General features: G+C 37.8%; 1 protein-coding gene across 2 annotated transcripts in view; it reads left to right on the forward strand.

Moving 5' to 3' along the window:
- Positions 1-18,008, forward strand: part of WDR70 (WD repeat domain 70) — a 298,407-nt gene that overhangs the window by 60,830 nt on the left and 219,569 nt on the right. The gene's annotated exons all lie outside the window — the stretch shown is intronic.

The following is an 18,008-nucleotide window of genomic DNA, read 5'->3' on the forward strand; positions in this document are numbered from 1 at the left end:
GTTCCTCTGTCTGCCACTCCCCTTGCTTGTGCCCTCTCTCTCTGACAAATAAATTTTAAAAAATAAAAAAAGAAGCTGGGGGCATCTGGGTGGCTCAGTGGGTTAGGCTGCTGCCTTCGGCTCAGGTCATGATCTCAGGGTCCTAGGATTGAGTCCCGCATCGGGCTCTCTGCTCAACAGGGAGCCTGCTTCCCTCTCACTCCCTCTGCCTGCCTCTCTGCCTATTTGTGGTCTCTGTCTGTCAAATAAATAATAAAATCTTAAAAAAAAAAGAAGCCATCTTTATTTTCATATTGATCTGTTAACCCTTTAGATTAAATTGCTCACAGCTATGAGAATCTATAGACACCTGTTAACTCAGCTAAATTTTTCCATACCTTTCCTCACTCACCTACATTGTTACTATATCACCTGCAAAGAAAACTTGAAGGAGTTTGTTGACTGTTTTGAAGGTGTAAAAGCAGGGTGTGCTGTTTTTAAGACCATCTATTCACCGTGGTGAGTAAGTGGGTGTCAAAGTGGCGTCCACATCCCCCCCCGCCCAATAGCCATTCAGGATAGGCAGCAGAAGTCCCAAGTTTAGGAGTGAGAATGAGATCAGGTATTTTGCAATTTGGACATCTCTGATGAATATTTTAATATTTTTGACCTTCTTCTCACTTCCCTGGGATACCTAAACATACTTTGAGGTAAAATGTTTTCTTGATCTACCTGTAGAAAAACGAGATTTTTCAAAATGCTTTTCTTCTGTTGTTATTCAACTTCTTTTTGATGCATCTTCCATTTTGGTATTTTGAAGTATGTTTAATAATTTGTTTCGGACTTTTGCCCAGCCAACATCAATATTAGATTTGCGAATCTTGAGGTTCTAAAGTCTTTCTTTGTCCCATTTAGTGAAAATCATCAGTACTGCATATTCTCTAATCCAATCTGCTGGTCACCTTTTGTTTTGTTTCTTCACTGAGTCTCAAAAAAATTATATATGTATGTTCATGAGTTAGAATCCATGGGCACACAGATCCTTCAGATGTATCCTTTACGTAAAAAAATGTGGATGGAGTTAAATTTTTCACAAAATATTAAGAAGCTTTGGATCACTTAGATAGCCCCAAGTTAAGAATTCCTAATCCTCTGCCCATTTAAAAATGGCTACATACTCTTATTCTCTTCTTTTAAAAAACACTTTAATTAATTAATTAATATATTATGTTCTCATACAGGAATTAAAACATTACAGTTAAAACTAAAGTTCTTCTTTGGTCATCTTTTAAAAATCTCTTTCTTAGGTATTCTTACTGTTTTCATGAATTCTTTAAGTTTTTTTTTTTTTTTTATGCCACCATTGACAAATATACATACCCATCAGAAGAGTATGTACTATGGGCGCCTGGGTGGCTCGTTTGGTTGAATGTCTGCCTTTCACTCAGGTTGTGATCCGGGGTCCTGGGATCGAGCTCCGCATCCGGCTCCCTGCTCAGCGGGAAGCCTGCCTCTCCCTTTCCCACTCCCTGCTTGTATTCTCTCTCGATGTCTCTCTCTCTCGGTCAAATAAATAAATAAAATCTTAAAAAAAGAGTACACACTATACTTGTTTTTATAAATGACATTAGATGGTTGTTATTCCATAATTTATTTTTGTTTTCCACTTCACAGTATTGCTTGGAGATTTTTAATATTCCTACATGTTCTACTATATTCTTTCCAAGTGTTGTGTAGCATATTATGTATAATTTAGCATAGTTCAGAACCATTTGAAGGTCATGGTAAAATGTTAGATGCCAAAGGGGGAAAAAAAATAAGAGAAAGAGAGAAATCAAGAAACGGACTGTCTCTTCACTCTGGAGGACAAACTGATGGTTACCAGAGGGAGGTAGGTGGGACATGGATTAAATAAGTGATAGAGATTAAGGAGTGCACTTGTGATGAGCACAGAGTGATGCATGGAAGTCTTGAATCACTATATTGTACACCTGAAACTATTTTAACACTGTATGTTAATTGGAATTAAAATGCAAACTTAAAAAAATGTTAAATGCTGGACCTCACCTTTAGAATTTTTTTTTTAAAGATTTTATTTATTTACTTGACAGAGAAAGATCACAAGTAGACAGAGAGGCAGGCAGAGAGAGAGAGGGAGAAGCAGGCTCCCTGCTGAGCAGAGAGCTTGATTCGGGGCTTGATCCCAGGACCCTGGGATCTTGTCCTGAGCCGAAGGCAGAAGCTTAACCATTGAGCCACCCAGGTGCCCCTAGAATTTTTAATTCTTTAGAGTTGGTGTAGCCTGGGAATAACTGAAATCTGAGCCATGCTGTCGGGGCCTGGTATTACTTTTCTAAACTATGATAACTGAAATTCATGCGTATCAGAACTATGCAAAGCAAGGATTGCCTGTGTTTTTTTTTTTTTTTTTTTTAATTAGAGTGTAGTTAACCTACAGTGTTAACATTCATCTCAGGGGTACAATGGAGTGCCTCAGTGGTCAGTGGTTCAGTATATTACTTAGTGCTCATGAAGAAAAGTGTACTCTTCACCTGTTTCACCCATGCCCCCTACCCACCCGACCTCTGGTAACAATCTGTTTGTTCTCTGTAGTTAAGAGTCTGTTATTTGGGGGCACCTGGGTGGGTTATGCCTCTGTCTTCAGCTCAGGTCATGATCTCAGGGTCCTGGGATTGAGCCCCGCATTGGGCTCTTTGCTTTGCAGGGAGCCTGCTTCCCTTCCTCTCTCTCTGCCTGCCTCTCTGCCTACTTGTGATCTCTGTCTGTCAAATAAATAAATAAATAATCTTAAAAAAAAAAAGAGTCTATTATTTGGTTTGTCACTTTTTTTTTCTTCTTTATTAATTTGTTTTCTAAATTCCACAAATTAGTGAAGTCATGTGGTATTTGTCTTTTTCTGACTGGCTTATTTTGTTTAGCCCTTTACTGTAGCTTTGACCATGTTGTTGCATATGGCAAGATTTCATTTTTTTATGGCTGAATAATATTCTGGTTTTTTTTTTAAATTAAAAAATTTTTTTAAAAATTTATTTGACAGATCACAAGGCAGAGAGAGAGGAGGAAGCAGGTTCCCTGCTTAACAGAGAGCCTGATGCGGGGCTAGATCTCAGGACCCTGGGATCATGACCCGAGCCGAAGGCAGAGGCTTTAACCCACTGAGCCACCCAGGCGCCCCTATTCTGTTTTTTTTTTTTTTTTTGTGTGTGTGTGTGTGTGTATACACCAGATCTTCTTTATCCATACATCTGTCATTGGACACTTGGGCTGCTTCTGTAGTTTGGCTATTCTAAGTAATGCTGCTGATTGCCTGTATTTTTAAAAAATACTTATTGAACTATAGTTGACATATACTATTATATTAGTTTCAGGTGCACAACATAGTGATTTGACAATTCTTTACATTACTCAGTGCTCATCATGATAAATGTAGTCACTGTGTGTCTGTCATTCAATGTTATTGCATTATTGACTGTATTTCCAATGCTGTACTTTTCATCTCCATAATTTAATTTATTTTATAACTGGCACCCTTAATCTTCTTTGCCTATTTCTCATAACTGTCTCCCTTCCCCACCTTCTTTCTGGCAACCATGAGTTTTCTGTTTTTAAGGGTCTGTTGGTTTTGGTTTTGATTTCACATATCGGTGAAGTCATACAGAATTTGTCTTTGTTTCATGTAGCAGAATACTCTTTACCTCCGTTCACATTATTGCAAGTAACATGATTTCATTTTTTTAATGACTGAATAATATTCCATTGTGTATATGTCTGTGTATCTTCTTTTTAAAGATTTATTTATTTAGTTGGGAGGGAGAGAAAGAGCAGGGGAGGGGCGGAAGGAAAGAATCTCAAGCAGACTCCCCACTGAGCACAGAGCCCAACATGGAGTTCTATATCAAGACCGCCCTCAAGATTTTTAGTATCACATGATAAGGTTTCAGTACTTTATCATTTGTCTTAAATGTTCACCCTTTTCATGTGGATGAATTCTATTTTTCATTAGGTTTCTCTTCAAAATTATTATTCTTGGGCGCCTGGGTGGCTTAGTGGATTAAGCCGCTGCCTTCGGCTCAGGTCATGATCTCAGGGTCCTGGGATCGAGTCTCGCATTGGGCTCTCTGCTCGGCAGGGAGCCTGCTACTCTCTCTCTCTCTGCCTGCCTCTCTGTCTACTTGCGATCTCTCTCTGTCAAATAAATAAATAAAATCTTAAAAAAAATTATTATTATTAATTGTTTTATAAATGTTAAATATGATTAGATGGGATTGGGAGGGAGACAAACCATAAGTGACTCTTAATCTCACAAAACAAACTGAGGGTTGTTGGGGGGAGGGGGTTTGGGAGAAGGGGGTGGGATTATGGACATTGGGGAGGGTATGTGCTTTGGTGAGTGCTGTGAAGTGTGTAAACCTGGTGATTCACAGACCTGTACCCCTGGGGATAAAAATATATGTGTATAAAAAATAAAAAAAAGAAAAAAGAAAAAAAATGTTAAATATGATTAGAAATGTTAAAATAAATTTCCGTTTCAGAAATTCACCAAAGATTCATAATCGAAGACAGGGTTGTTTCTGATCATGCATTAGAGATCATCTTCCCAAAGCCATTTTGTGAATGGGCCCGTCGCAGAACTGCTCTGCATATTTCAGTAACTTCTAAGACTGCACATTAAAGATTTCTCAAATTGGGCTTCATGGGCATATTTTTAGGGGCTCATGAATTTCTTTCATTAATTAAAACATTTTGTTTTTTGATTTTGATAATCTTTGGCCAATCCCTAATTTTGAGCAGATACATGCATCATATATAAATGTGCTGGCACCAAGGGAAGATTTGTTCTGTCATGAAGTGATGTATGAATAAATTTTTCACAATAGTTTGAAAAAGACAGTTAGGGGGGAAATCATGTCATCACTGGAGCACAATAAAATAAGCATGTGCTATAGCACACAGTAAATATTCGTTAACTAGCTGATCCAAAAGTAGGTTAGAGGACTTAGGTAGGTGGACATAATTAATTTGTTTTGCAACAAAGAAGTTGTTTCATTCTGTATGATATTGTTTCAGCCAACATCTCAAAATTAATCTGAATTCTTTGGATCTTTTGTTTTAGTTTTTACTTTAAAAAATCACTTTATTGAGGTACGGTCTACATAACATAAAACTCATTCATTGTAAGTCTGCAGTTCATTAATTGTTAGTAAGTTAAAGAGTTGTGCAACCAGTACCACAGTCTGATTTCCATCACTCTAAAATCAGATCTCATTCCCATTATGAGCATTAGCATTATATTAGCAGCCTTATGCAGCTGCTAATCTGTCTGTTTCTTATCAGTTCGGTTTTTCTGGACATTTCTTACATATGCAGTCATACAGCATGTGGTCTCTTGTATCTGACCTCTTAGCATAATGTTTTTGAAGGTCATCTGTATTGTAGGACACATCCGTGTTTTGTTCCTTTTTACAATCAGATAGTATTCCCTTTTGTATTTATGTGTGTGTGTATGTATGGCATATTTTGTTTGTCCATTCACCAGTTGGTAGACACAGTTGGGTTATTTCTGCATTTTGGCTATTATGAATAATGCTATTATGAACATTTGTGTACATGTCTTGGGAAGGATATATGTTTCCATCTTATGTCTTTCTTAAGTTGATACTACCTACATTGGGAATTGTTAGGTCATGTGGTAAATTTATGTTTAATATATTAGTAACCTGACAAACTGTTTTCAAGAATGACTATACTGCTTTATATTTGTACTGGCAGTATATAAGGGTTCCAGTGTCTTTAGATGATCACCATCATATGTTACTGTCTTTTTCATGATAGTCATTCCTGTGGGTGTGGAGTGGTTAATGTTTACTTTTAAATTCATTGTGAGTTCATAGTTTTATAAGAGTGTGAAGGATAAGACCCTTGTCACCTGTTTATATGCAGTTAAGTAATATTATAAAAATCATTTGCCACCACAAAATGATCCATCAGCTACTCTCCCATTGGAAAGAAGGTGTTATCACTTACATTTGAAAAATACTTACCTAAGGCATTGAGAAAAGGATCAGTTGTGGAACAATTCACAAAAATATGTAGAGTTAAAAAAGCACAGTATAAAAGTATATAGTTTTCTTTTTTTTAAAGAATGGTATAGTATTTTTAAAAGCATTTATTTTTTAAAGTATATATATTTTTCTTTAAAGCTTGGAAAAAACAGTATGTACTATTTGCTTATATATGCATAAAATACTTCTGGAAAGGTATAGAAGAAACCAATAACACTGTTGTTTATAGGGAAAAGAACTGGTATTCTGGAACTGGTTATCTGTTGTTACTTGTCCCTTTTATATCTTTTGACTTTCAGCTACCATGTGTAGATTCTACTTATTTTATCCAGGAATAATGATACCCACAGCCTCTCCAACATTGTTTCTTGCCTTTTTAATTTTTCTTTTGTTAAAGAACAAAAAAGATATGTTCTGTTTGCGTACTAGTTTATTGAGTCTGGCTGAATTCTTCATATCAGTGAATTCTCACAACTGCCGTGTGTCATAGATACATTTATTATCCCTGTCTTACGGATGTGGAAATGGAGGCTTAGGGAGATTAATTAATTAGCCTAAGGTCACACAAAGTGATAGAGCAAGGATTTGAATGCAGGCATTCTAACTGTAGAGCAAGTGCCATTAATCATTAGTTATACAAAAGCACAGAAGAGATTGAAACCATTTAGGATAAGTGCCATTCGAAACAGTCAAGGGTGGTGTGTTTGCTTAATTCTTTTATTTGTAAGCCTTACATATCTCAATACTTTATTCACTGCCCATGCCATATAACTGAAATAATAATGTTTTGGCTTTTAGGGAAAGTTGTTTTTTATTACTTTACAAATGATATTTGTGCATCCTAGTAGTTTCTTCATTTCACATAATTGTGTGATAAATTAGTGATTTGTTTAGGTATTTGTGCTTTCTCTGTGTGTGTTATCAATTAGTTCTGAAAAGGAAATTGAAGGTGTACAGAGATTCCCCTTGCAAACGTAGACACATGCTTGGTGTATGAGTTGATGTGTATGGAAGCAGAATTACATAAATTTCAGTAATCATGGCATTGTGTCTCTTTTCACTTGACCTAGTCCATTAATTGAGTTTAATGACAGTGTATATTTGAACTTTATATATATATATATATATATATATATATATATATATTTTAAAGATTTTATTTATTTACCTGACAGAGATGACAAGTAGGCAGAGAGGCAGGCAGAGAGAGAGGAGGAAGCAGGCTCCCTGCCGAGCAGAGAGCCCGATGTGGGGCTCGATCCCAAGACCCTGCGATCATGACCTGAGCTGAAGGCAGAGGCTTTAACCCACTGAGCCACCCAGGTGCCCCTGAACTTTTTATATTTATTAATAAATTGGTAAACTTGCTTTATGACTTTTCTTATTAATATATTATGATGTCATATATTCATATATATTTCCATACTACTAGATTTTGCAAACTTTGCCATATATTACTTTTCCCCCCATAGATATCACTGATCAGTGGCTTCATTAATTAGGCTCTGCTTGAGAATATTACATCCACCTAGCCTCCTTCAGCCTTGTACATAACAAACTTTTATTTGTCTGCAACTAATCTTGGATATCACCAATAAGAAGGAAGCAGTTGGAAAGTAAGATGCCTTCAGCTGTAATATTAGATTGATAAAATCACCAGTTATTCTCATGTATGTCAGGATGCTCCCAGGCATTGATAAGACTTCTTGTGGTTTACTAACTGGAGAGGAGGTTGTTTATTTGGTTTATATGAAGATCAGATGAGATCATGTACATCAACATAAATCTTTAATAAGAGATGAAAAGGTATGTGGGAAAAAGCACAGTTAGTATTCTCTGATAAACATTATGTACCTGAATATATTTTTCCTTTCTCTTTGATATTTGCTTTATAAAATTATATAAGCTTAAAGATTTTTTAAACTTAATTTCCTGGGTTTCTGCTGCCTTCTGTAACTGTTGTCAAGTTATATAACTTGTAAATTCTATCTTGTTAACTAAACATCAGTGAACTTTTTTTAAAAAAAGATTTTATTTATTTATTTGAGGGAGTGAGAGAGCATGAGATTGGAGAGGGTCAGAGAGAGAAGCACACTCCTTGCAGAGCAGGGAGCCCCATGCAGGATTCGATCCTGGGTCTCCAGGATCATGACCTGAGCCCAAGGCACTTGATTAACCAGCTGAGCCACCCAGGCGTCCCATCAGGGAACTCCTGTATTGTGTCTCAGCTTACTTATTATTATTATTTTTTATTATGTTATGTTAGTCACTATACAGTGCATCATTAGTTTTTGATGTAGTGTTCCATGATTGTTTGCGTATGACACCCAGTGCTCCATGCAAGCAGTGCTCTCCTTAATACCCATCACTAGGCTCTCCCTTCCCCCTAACCCCCTTCCCTCTAAAACCCTCAGTTTGTCTCTTGGAGTCCATAGTCTCTCATGGTTCGTCTCCCCCTCTAATTCCCTCTCCTTCATTTTTCCCTTCTCCTAATGTCATCCAAAGCTATTCCTTTTGTCCTATAAATAAGTGAAACCATATGATAATTGACTTTCTCTGCTTGACTTATTTCACTTAGAATATTCTCATCCAGTCCCATCCATGTTGATGCCGAAGTTGGGTTTTCACCGTTTCTGATAGCTGAGTAATATTCCATTGTATATATGGACCATATCTTCGTTATCTTTCTTTCTTTATTTTTTTTTTTCCATTTAAAGGTTTTTATTTATTTGAGAGAGAGAGCACAAGTAGGCAGTGTGGCAGGGATAGGGAGAGGAAGAATCAGGCTGTCCGCTGAGCAGGGAGCCTGACATGGGGCTTGATCCCAGGATCCTGGGATTATGACCTGAGCTGAAGGCAGCCACTTAACGCACTGAGCCACCAGGCACCCCTGGACCACATCTTCTTTATCCATTCGTCTGTTAAAGGGCATCTCAGCTCTTTTCATATTTGGCTATTGTGGACTTTGCTGCTATGAACATTGGGGTGTATATGGCCCTTCTTTCATTATATCTGTATCTTTGGGGTAAATACCCAGTAGTGCAATTGCTGGGCTATAGGGTAGCTCTATTTTTAATTTTTTGAGCAACCTCTACACTGTTTTCCAAAGTGGCTGTGCCAATTTGCATTTCTACCAACTGTGTACCAGGGTTTCCCTTTCTCCACAGCCTCTCCAACATTGTTTCTTGCCTTATCAATTTTTACTATTCTAACTAGTGTAAGGTCATATCTCAGTGTGATTTGGATTTGAATTTCCCTGATGGTTAATGGTGATGAACACTTTTTCATGTGTCTGTTAGCCATTTCTGTGTCTTCATTGGAGAAGTGTCTGTTCCCATCTTCTGCCCATGTTTTGACTTGATTATTTTTTGGGGGGGTGTTGAGTTTCAGAAGTTCTTTATAGATCTTGGATATCAGTCCTTTGTCTGTAGTGTCATTTTCAAATATCTTCTCCATTCAGTGTGTTGCCTGTTTGTTTTGTTGACTGTTTGCTTTGCTGTGGAGAAGTTTTTTATCTTGATGAAATCCCAAAAGTTCATTTTTGCTTTTGTTTCCCTTGCCTTTGGAGATGTGTCTTGAAAGAAGTTGCTGTGGCTAATGTTGAAGGGTTACTGCCTGTGCTCTCCTCTAGGATTTTTGATGGATTCCTGTCTTACATTGAGGTCTTTCATCCATTTTGAGTTTATCTTTGTGTATAGCGTGAGAGAATGGTCAAGTTTTACTCTTCTATACATAGTTGTCCAGTTTTCCCAGCGCCATTTATTGAAGAGACTGTCTTTTTCCACTGGATATTTTTTCCTGCTTTGTTGAAGATTATTTGACCTTAGAGTTAAGGGTCCATATCTGGACTCTCTATTCTGTTCTATTGGTCTATGTGTCTATTTTTTTGCCAGTACTGTGCTAATCTTAGTGATCACAGCTTTGTAATATAGCTTTAAGGCAGGCAACGTGATACCCCCAGCTTTGTTTTTCTTTTTCAACATTTCCTTGGGGGTTTGGAATCTTTTTTGGTTCCATACAAATTTTGGGATTGTTTGTTCTAGCACATTAAAAATGCTGTTGGTATTTTGATTGGCATGGCGTTGAAAGTATAGATTGCTCTGGGCAGCGTAGATATTTTTTTTTAAAAAAGATTTTATTTATTTGACGGAGATCACAACTAGGCAGAGAGGCAGGCAGAGAGGGAGGGGTGGGAAGGAAGCTCCCTCATGAGCAGAGAGCCTTATGTGAGGCTTGATCCCAGGATCCTGGGATCATGACCTGAGCCAAAGGCAGAGGCTTAACCCTCTGAGCCACCCAGGTGCCCCCAGCGTAGACATTTTATCAATGTTTATTCTTCTGATCCATGAGCATGAAATGTTTTCCATCTTTTTCTGTCTTCAATTTCTTTCATGAGTATTTTGTATTTCCTTGAGTACATATCCTTTACCTCTTTAGATAGGTTTATTCCAAGGTATCTTATGGTTTTTGGTGCTGTTACAAATGGAATTGATTCTCTAATTTCTCTTTCTACACTTACATTGTTAGTATATAAGAAAGCAACTGATTTCTGTACATTGATTTTGTATCCTGCTACATTACTGAGTTGCTGTCTGAGTTCTAGCGATTTGGAGGTGGAGACTTTTGGATTTTCCACATAAAGTATCATGTCATCTGCGAAGAGAGAGAGTTTGATGTCTTCTTTGCCAGTCTGAATACCTTTCATTTCATTTTGTTGTCTCATTGCTTTTACTAGGGTTTCTAGTACTATGTTGAACAACAGTGGTGAGAGTGGGCATCTTTGTCATGTTCCTGATCTTAAGGGAAAGCCTCTCAGCTTTTCCCCGTTGAGAATGACACATAAAGTGTCATGTCATCTGCGAAGAGAGAAAGTTTGACGTCTTCTTTGCCAATTCGAATACCTTTTATTTCTTTTTTTTGTCTGATTGCTGTTGCTAGGACTTCTAGTACTATGTTGAACAACAGTGGTGAGAGTGGGCATCCTTGTTGTGTTCCTGATCTTAAGGGAAAGGCTCTCAGCTTTTCCCCACTGAGAATGATATTCACTATGGGTTTTTCATAAATGGATTTTACAAAATTGAGGAATGTTCCCCCATCCTTATACTCTGAAGAGTTTTAATCAGAAAGGATGCTGTATTTTGTCAAATGCTTTTTCTGCATCAATTGATAGGACCATGTGGTTCTTCTCCTCTTACTAATATGTTCTATCACATTGATTGATTTGCTAATATTGAACCACCCTTGCATCTCAGGGATAAATCCCACCTGGTTGTGATAGATAATTCTTTTAATGTAGTGTTAGATCCTGTTAGCTAGGATCTTTCAGAGAATTTTGGCATCCATATTTATCAGGTCTTTGCCTGGTTTTGGGACCAAGGTAATGCTGGCCTTATAGAAAGTCTGGAGGTTTTCCTTATGTTTCTGTTTTTTGAAACAGCTTCAGAGGAATAGGTATTATTTCTTCTTTGAATGTTTGTAGAATTCCCTAGGGAATCCATCAGGTCCTGGACTCTTGTTGTTTGGGATCAAAAATCCATTTTTGATCATTGCTTCAATCTGGTTACTGGTTATTGGTCTACTCAGGTTGTCAGTTTCTTCCTGTTTCATTCTTGGTAGTTTATAGGTTTCCAGGAATGCATCCATTTCTTCTGAGTTGCTTAACTTACAGGCATATAACTGTTGATAATAATTTCTGATAATTGTTTCTATTTTCTTGGTGTTAGTTGTGATCTGTCCCTTTCATTCATAATTTTATTAACTTGGGTCCTTTCTCTTTTCTTTTTGCTAAGTCCTGCCAGTGGCTTATCAATCTTATTAACACTTTCAAAGAACCAGCTTCTAGTTTCATTGATGTGTTTGTTCTATTGTATTTCTGATTTCTAATTCATTGATCTCTGCTCTAATCTTAACTGTTTCCCTTCTCATGCATGGGTTAGGCTTAATATGTTGTTGATTTTCTGGTTCTTTAATGTGTAAAGATAGTTTGTGTTTTCAGGATTTTTCTTTTTTTTTTTTTTTTTGGAATGGGGCTTGGATGGCTATGTATTTTCCCCCTTTGGACTAACTTTGCTGTATCCCATAGGTTTTGGACTACTGTGTTTTCATTCTCAATGGTTTCCATGAATTATTTAAATTCTTCTTTGATTTCCTGGTTGACCCAAACATTCTTGAGCAGGATGGTCTTTAGCTTCCAAACCCTTTCTTTGAATTTCTTTGAATTCTTTGAATTCCTTCCAAACCCTTTCTTGTGATTGAGTTCCAGTTTCAAAGCATTGTAATCTGAGAATATGCAGGGAATAATCTCATTCTTTTTGTATTGGTTGAGTCCTGATTTGTGACCCAGTATGTGGTCCGTTCTACAGAAAGTTCTGTGTGTGCTTGAGAAGAATGAGTATTCTGTTGTTTTAAGGTGGAATGTTCTGCGTATATGAGGTCCATCTGGTCCAGTGTGTCGTTCAAAGCTCTTGTTTCTTTGTTGATTTTCTGCTTAGATGATCTATCTCTGAGAGTGGAGTGTTGAGGTTGCCTACTGTTAACACATTATTATCATTATGTCTCTTTATTTTGGTTGAGTTGGCTTATGTAGTTGGCTGCTGTCATGATGGGTGCATGGATATTTACAATTGTTAGATCTTCTTGTTGGATAGACTCTTTAAGAATGATTTGGCGCCCTTCTGTATCTCTAACTATAGTCTTTAGCTTAAAATCTGTTTTATCTGATTCAAGAATTGCTACCCCAGCTTTCTTTTGAGGTCCATTGGCATGAAAGATCATTCTCTGTCCCTTCACTTTCCTTATGGATATATCTTTAGGTTCAAAAAGAGTCTCTTGCAGACAGCATATGGATGGGTCTGTCTTTTTATCCATTCTGCAACCCTGTGCCATTTTATGGGAGCATTTAGGCCATTCACGGTGAGAGTGATTGTTGAAAGATATGATTTTATTGTCATCATCTTGCCTGTCAAGTCCTTGTTTCTATAGATTGTCTCTGTGTCTGTTCAGTATCATTCTTGGGGTCTTTCTCCTTTTATAGAACCCCTCTTAGTATTTCTTGCAGGACTGGCTTAGTGGTCACATATTCTTTTAGTGTCTGCCAGTCCTGGAAGCTCTTTACCTCTCCATTCATTCTGAGTGACAGCCTTGCTGGATAAAGAATTCTTGGCTGCATGTTCTTCTCATTTAGTACCCTGAATATGTTTTACCAGCCGTTTCTGGCTTGCCAGGTCTCTGTGGGCAGGTCAGATGTTATTCTGATGTTTCTCCCACTATATGTAAGGAATTTCTTCCCCCCATCTGCTCTTAAGATGGTTTCCTTGGTTCAAAGATTTGTGAGTTTTACTATTACATGCTGGGATGTTAGTCTATTCTTCTTGATCTTGGGAGAGGTTGTCTCTGCCACAAAGAAGCCACAAATGCTTGTTTCATCCCCCAAATTAGGGAAGTTCTTAGCTACAATTTGCTTGAATATATCTTCCAGTCTTCTTTCTCTCTCTAGCCCCTTAGGGATCCCAATAATTCTGACATTGGACTGTTTCATGGTGTGATTTATTTCTGTAATTCTGTTTTCATGGATTCTGTTTGTTCCAGGCCTCCTCTTGTTCCTTCTTTTCTATCAGTTTGTCTTCTAGATCACTGATTTGTTCTTCTGCCTCGTTTACTCTAGCTTTTGGACTATCTAGATTAGATTGGATCTCACTGATAGCATTTTTAAGTTCTGCCAGATCAGCTCTCATTTCTGCCCTTAGAGAACCTATGTTGTCATTAATGTTTTTCTCCATCCCAGCTATTGTTTTCTTAACTGTTATTCTGAAGTCTATTTCTGACATCTTGCTTATATCCATATCCATTAGTTCTGTGGCAGAGGTCATAGTCTATGTTGGGGGTTCCTCCTCTTAGTCATTCTATTGAGGGATGGTTGAGGGAATGACAGAGTCCAAATGACTAACGCAATTCAAGCAGGATGCATCTGTTTTATAGGGACTTTAGGGTTGTTGGCCTCTTGTTCCTCCAGCCTGTCTTCTGGGGGCGGGGCCTGCCTCAGTGTTACTAGGCAACCCTGTTTGGGCAGAATTGCCCTGCCCCCTGTGGGAGGGTGTGGGCTCATGAAAACTTTTGTGGGGGGGGGGGGCTTTTGTTCTTTGGCGGCGTTCCCTGGCAGGTTTCTGCCCTTCTTCTGAGAGTCAGAGCAGAAGTGACCATATCCTAGCCTCTTGTTTCAAAACAGATTGATTGCAAACTGTTCTTCAGTGAGCTCCATTTCTGTCTGTACTGCTAAGAACTGCAGTGTCTTGGGTTATGTGCCCCACAGCAGCGCTCCCAGACCTCCCTTCCAGTAGAGGCATGTCTCTGCCCTTTGTGCTTCTAAAACTACCAGCCATCCCGAGTTTGCATGTGCGTCCCCGCAGCTCCAGGTTTCAGTGTGGGGTTGTCCTAAAGTCTTTTCCCCACTGCTACCAGTCTGTGAGTCTGTGCCTGGTCCCAGCACAGGAAACTTTTGAGCTCCAGCAGTGCAGGATCCCAGAGGCTCCCCCTCCCGTTTATCTTCCATTATCTACCTGCAGAGTCATGGCTCCTTGCTTCATACCTTGACGCCAACTGCCCGATGGCCTCTGCCATCTTTGCGACTCCTCCCTAGTTTTTATTTTTTATTTTTTAGAAGGGTCATATTTATTTCATTTGGCTTATATCTTATCTATATATGTTTGTATTTTTAAAAAATTGAGTATGTAATCTCTTATTTGTTTCACGGGTACAGGTCTTTGATTCATTAGTCTTATGTAATACCCAGTGCTCATTACAACACATACCCTTCCCAATGTCCATCAGTCAGTCACCCCATCCCCTCACCCACCTCCCCTCCAGCAGCTGTCAGTTTATTTCCTAAGATTAAGAGTCTCTTGTGGTTTGTCTCCGTCTCAGGTTTTGTCTTGTTTCATTTTTTTCCTCTCTTCCCCTATGATCCTCTCTACCTTGTTTCTTAAATTCCACATATTAGTGAGATCATATAATAATTATCTTTCTCTGATTGACTTATTTTGCTCAACGTAATACCCTCTCGTTCCATCCACGTCATTGCAGATGGCAAGATTTCATTTTTTGATGGCTGCATAATGGTCCCTTGTGTGTCCATTCATCTGTCAATGGACATCTGGGCTTTTTCCATAGTTTGGCTGTTGTGGCCATTGCTGCTGTAAACATTAGGGTGCATGTGCCCCTTTGAATTATTACATTTGTATTGTTGGGGTAAATACCTAGTAAGCAGTGCAATTGCTGGGTCGTAGGGTAGTTCTAGTTTCAACTTTTTGAGGAAACTCCATACTGTTTTCCAGAGTGGCTGCACCTTAATGAACTTTCAAAAATTATATTTACACAGGGTTAATTTATAGACAGTAAAATATATTCTTTTCAAGTGTGCAGTTCTAGGAGTTCTGAGAAATACATATACTCATGTTACCAGCACCACAGTCAAGATAAAGAAGATTTCATTATCCCCCAAAGTTCCCTCTGGTCATGTTGTGGTCAGTCCCTTCTCCTGACACCAGGCTGATTTTGTTATTGCCTCTCTTGGTAGGTTTTTTTCTTTTCATTGCTGTGTAGTATTCATCATATGAATACAGTACAGATTGTTTATCTGTTCACTGGTTAGAGATTTGGGTTGCTTCCAGTTTTTAGATATTTGAAAGAAACTGCTATAAATATTTCTGTATAGGTCTTTTTGTAGATATGCTTTACTTTCCTTGGATAAATAGAGTAAGTTTGGAGTAAGAATTGCTGGCTCCTATGCTATGTATATGTTAACTTTATAAGAAATGGCCAAACTTTCCCAACATGCCTGTACCATTTTGCTTTCTAAGCAGCCATCTATGAGTTTTAGTCAATTTACATCCTTAGGTACACTTGGTGGTATCCATATTTTAAAATTTATACGTTGTTTTGGGTGTGTAGTGATATGTAAATGGTTTTAGTTTGAGTTTTCATAGTTAGTGTGATGTTGAGCATCTTTTTATGTCTTTCATTATGTATGTCTTCTTTAGTGAGCTGTCCATATCGTTTGTCCATTTGAAAACTTGAGTTGTTCTTCTCAGGTTGGTTGATAAAGCTCTTTTAAGATTTGTGTATAATAAATATTTCCTCTCAGTCTGGAGCTTTTCCTTTTCCTACGTGTCTTTTGAAAAGCAGCCATAATGTATTTTTACATATTGTTTTCTGAATTGCCTGTTTTTTTGCCCAAAACCGTGTTTTCTTGAAAAATTTTTATATAGAAAAGAGAAACATTTTTGGATGTTTATTAAATAAAAAGCATTTTTCAAAAATCTTTCCTTTTTATTTTTTGGACTTTATTTTTTTTTTAAAGACTTTTATTTATTTATTTGACAGAAACACAGTGAGAGAGGGAACACAAGCAGGGGAAGTGGACGAGGGAGAAGCAGGATTCCTGCTGAGCAGAGAACCTGATGTGGGGCTCGATCCCAGAACCTTGGGATCATGACCTGAGCCAAAGGCAGATGTTTAACCAACTGAGCAACCTAGGTGCTCCCTTTTTGTAATACATAACTTACATATTTACATTTTTCAGTTACTAGGGAAAGTTTAGAAGATTATATCTTTTTTTAAAAAATGATTTTATTATTTTTTTGACAGACAAAGATCACAAGTTAGGCAGAGAGGCAGGCAGAGAGAGAGGAGGAAGCATGCTCCCTGCTGAGCAGAGAGCCCAATGTGGGGCTCGATTCCAGGACCCTGAGATCATGACCCAAGCTGAAGTCAGAGGCTTTAACCCACTGAGCCACCCAGGTTCCCCTCGGAGGTTATATCTTGCAAATGGAAATATATTCTGTGGGGGAAAAGAAGAACTTTCACTTTCTACTTTTACATGGCATGCAAAAAATATAATTGCTGTTATAATTAAAAGGATATTTTATACTTAGGAAACAAAAGACATTGTAAAGAAAATTAAAAGACAAGTGATAAACTCAGAAAAAGTTGAAATACATGTTGAAAGTAATGGGCTAATATCCATAATATGTAGCTTCTGCAAATCAGTAAGTAAAAGGATATTTGAAAATTAAATATTTGAAATGAATTAACAGATAACAAATTAATTAACAAATTAAATATTTGAAATGAATTAACAGATAACAGCAGAAGAAATGTAACTGACCAATAACATGAAAATGGATACTCTACTAACAATAAAAGATGGAAAAATTAAAATGCCAATGAGGTACTACTTGTCACTTAGTCTTCTGGCAAAGTCTTCTGCCACAGTCTTCTGGCAAAGGAGAAGGAGATCCATGGTTTCCAGTGAGAGGAGATGGCAAAGATGGGGTATTATTTACTAAACCTGTTTTCCACAGAGCAGTTTGGTAATGTCTGTCAAGATGTAAAGTGTGAATTTTGATGCAAGATTTGGAGAAAAAAACTATTTTCATGCATTGTGCCTGTACTTCATAGGTACCATGCTCCTTATTCCTCCTGTCTCTACAATTTCTTTTAAAGTCCCTCCCTTAGGGGCGCCTGGGTGGCTCAGTGGGTTAAGCCGCTGCCTTCGGCTCAGGTCATGAACTCAGGGTCCTGGGATGGAGTCCCACATCGGGCTCTCTGCTCAGCAGGGAGCCTGCTTCCTTCTCTCTCTCTCTGCCTGCCTCTCAGTGTACTTGTAATTTCTCTCTGTCAAATAAATAAATAAAATCTTTAAAAAAAAAAAAAAAGTCCCTCCCTTAGAGTTCACCTCAGGCTTAAACCTCACTTAAATTTCTGTAATAGTCTCTTTATTTTTTTCTCCACTATTAATGCTAAATCCGTGTATTGCCTTTCTGATTCATTTTGACTAAAACCCATATGCCTTGCCATGGTTTATGATGTTCCTTGTGATCTGGCCATTGCTTATTTCTTCCCTTGCTCTAGCAGAGTGGCTGAGAGATTTTTACATAGTGTGTTCGTGTA

Source organism: Mustela putorius, unplaced genomic scaffold (assembly GCF_011764305.1).
Source record: "Mustela putorius furo isolate JIRA1106 unplaced genomic scaffold, ASM1176430v1.1 tig00000407_pilon_pilon_pilon, whole genome shotgun sequence".
NCBI classification, from domain to species: domain Eukaryota; kingdom Metazoa; phylum Chordata; class Mammalia; order Carnivora; family Mustelidae; genus Mustela; species Mustela putorius.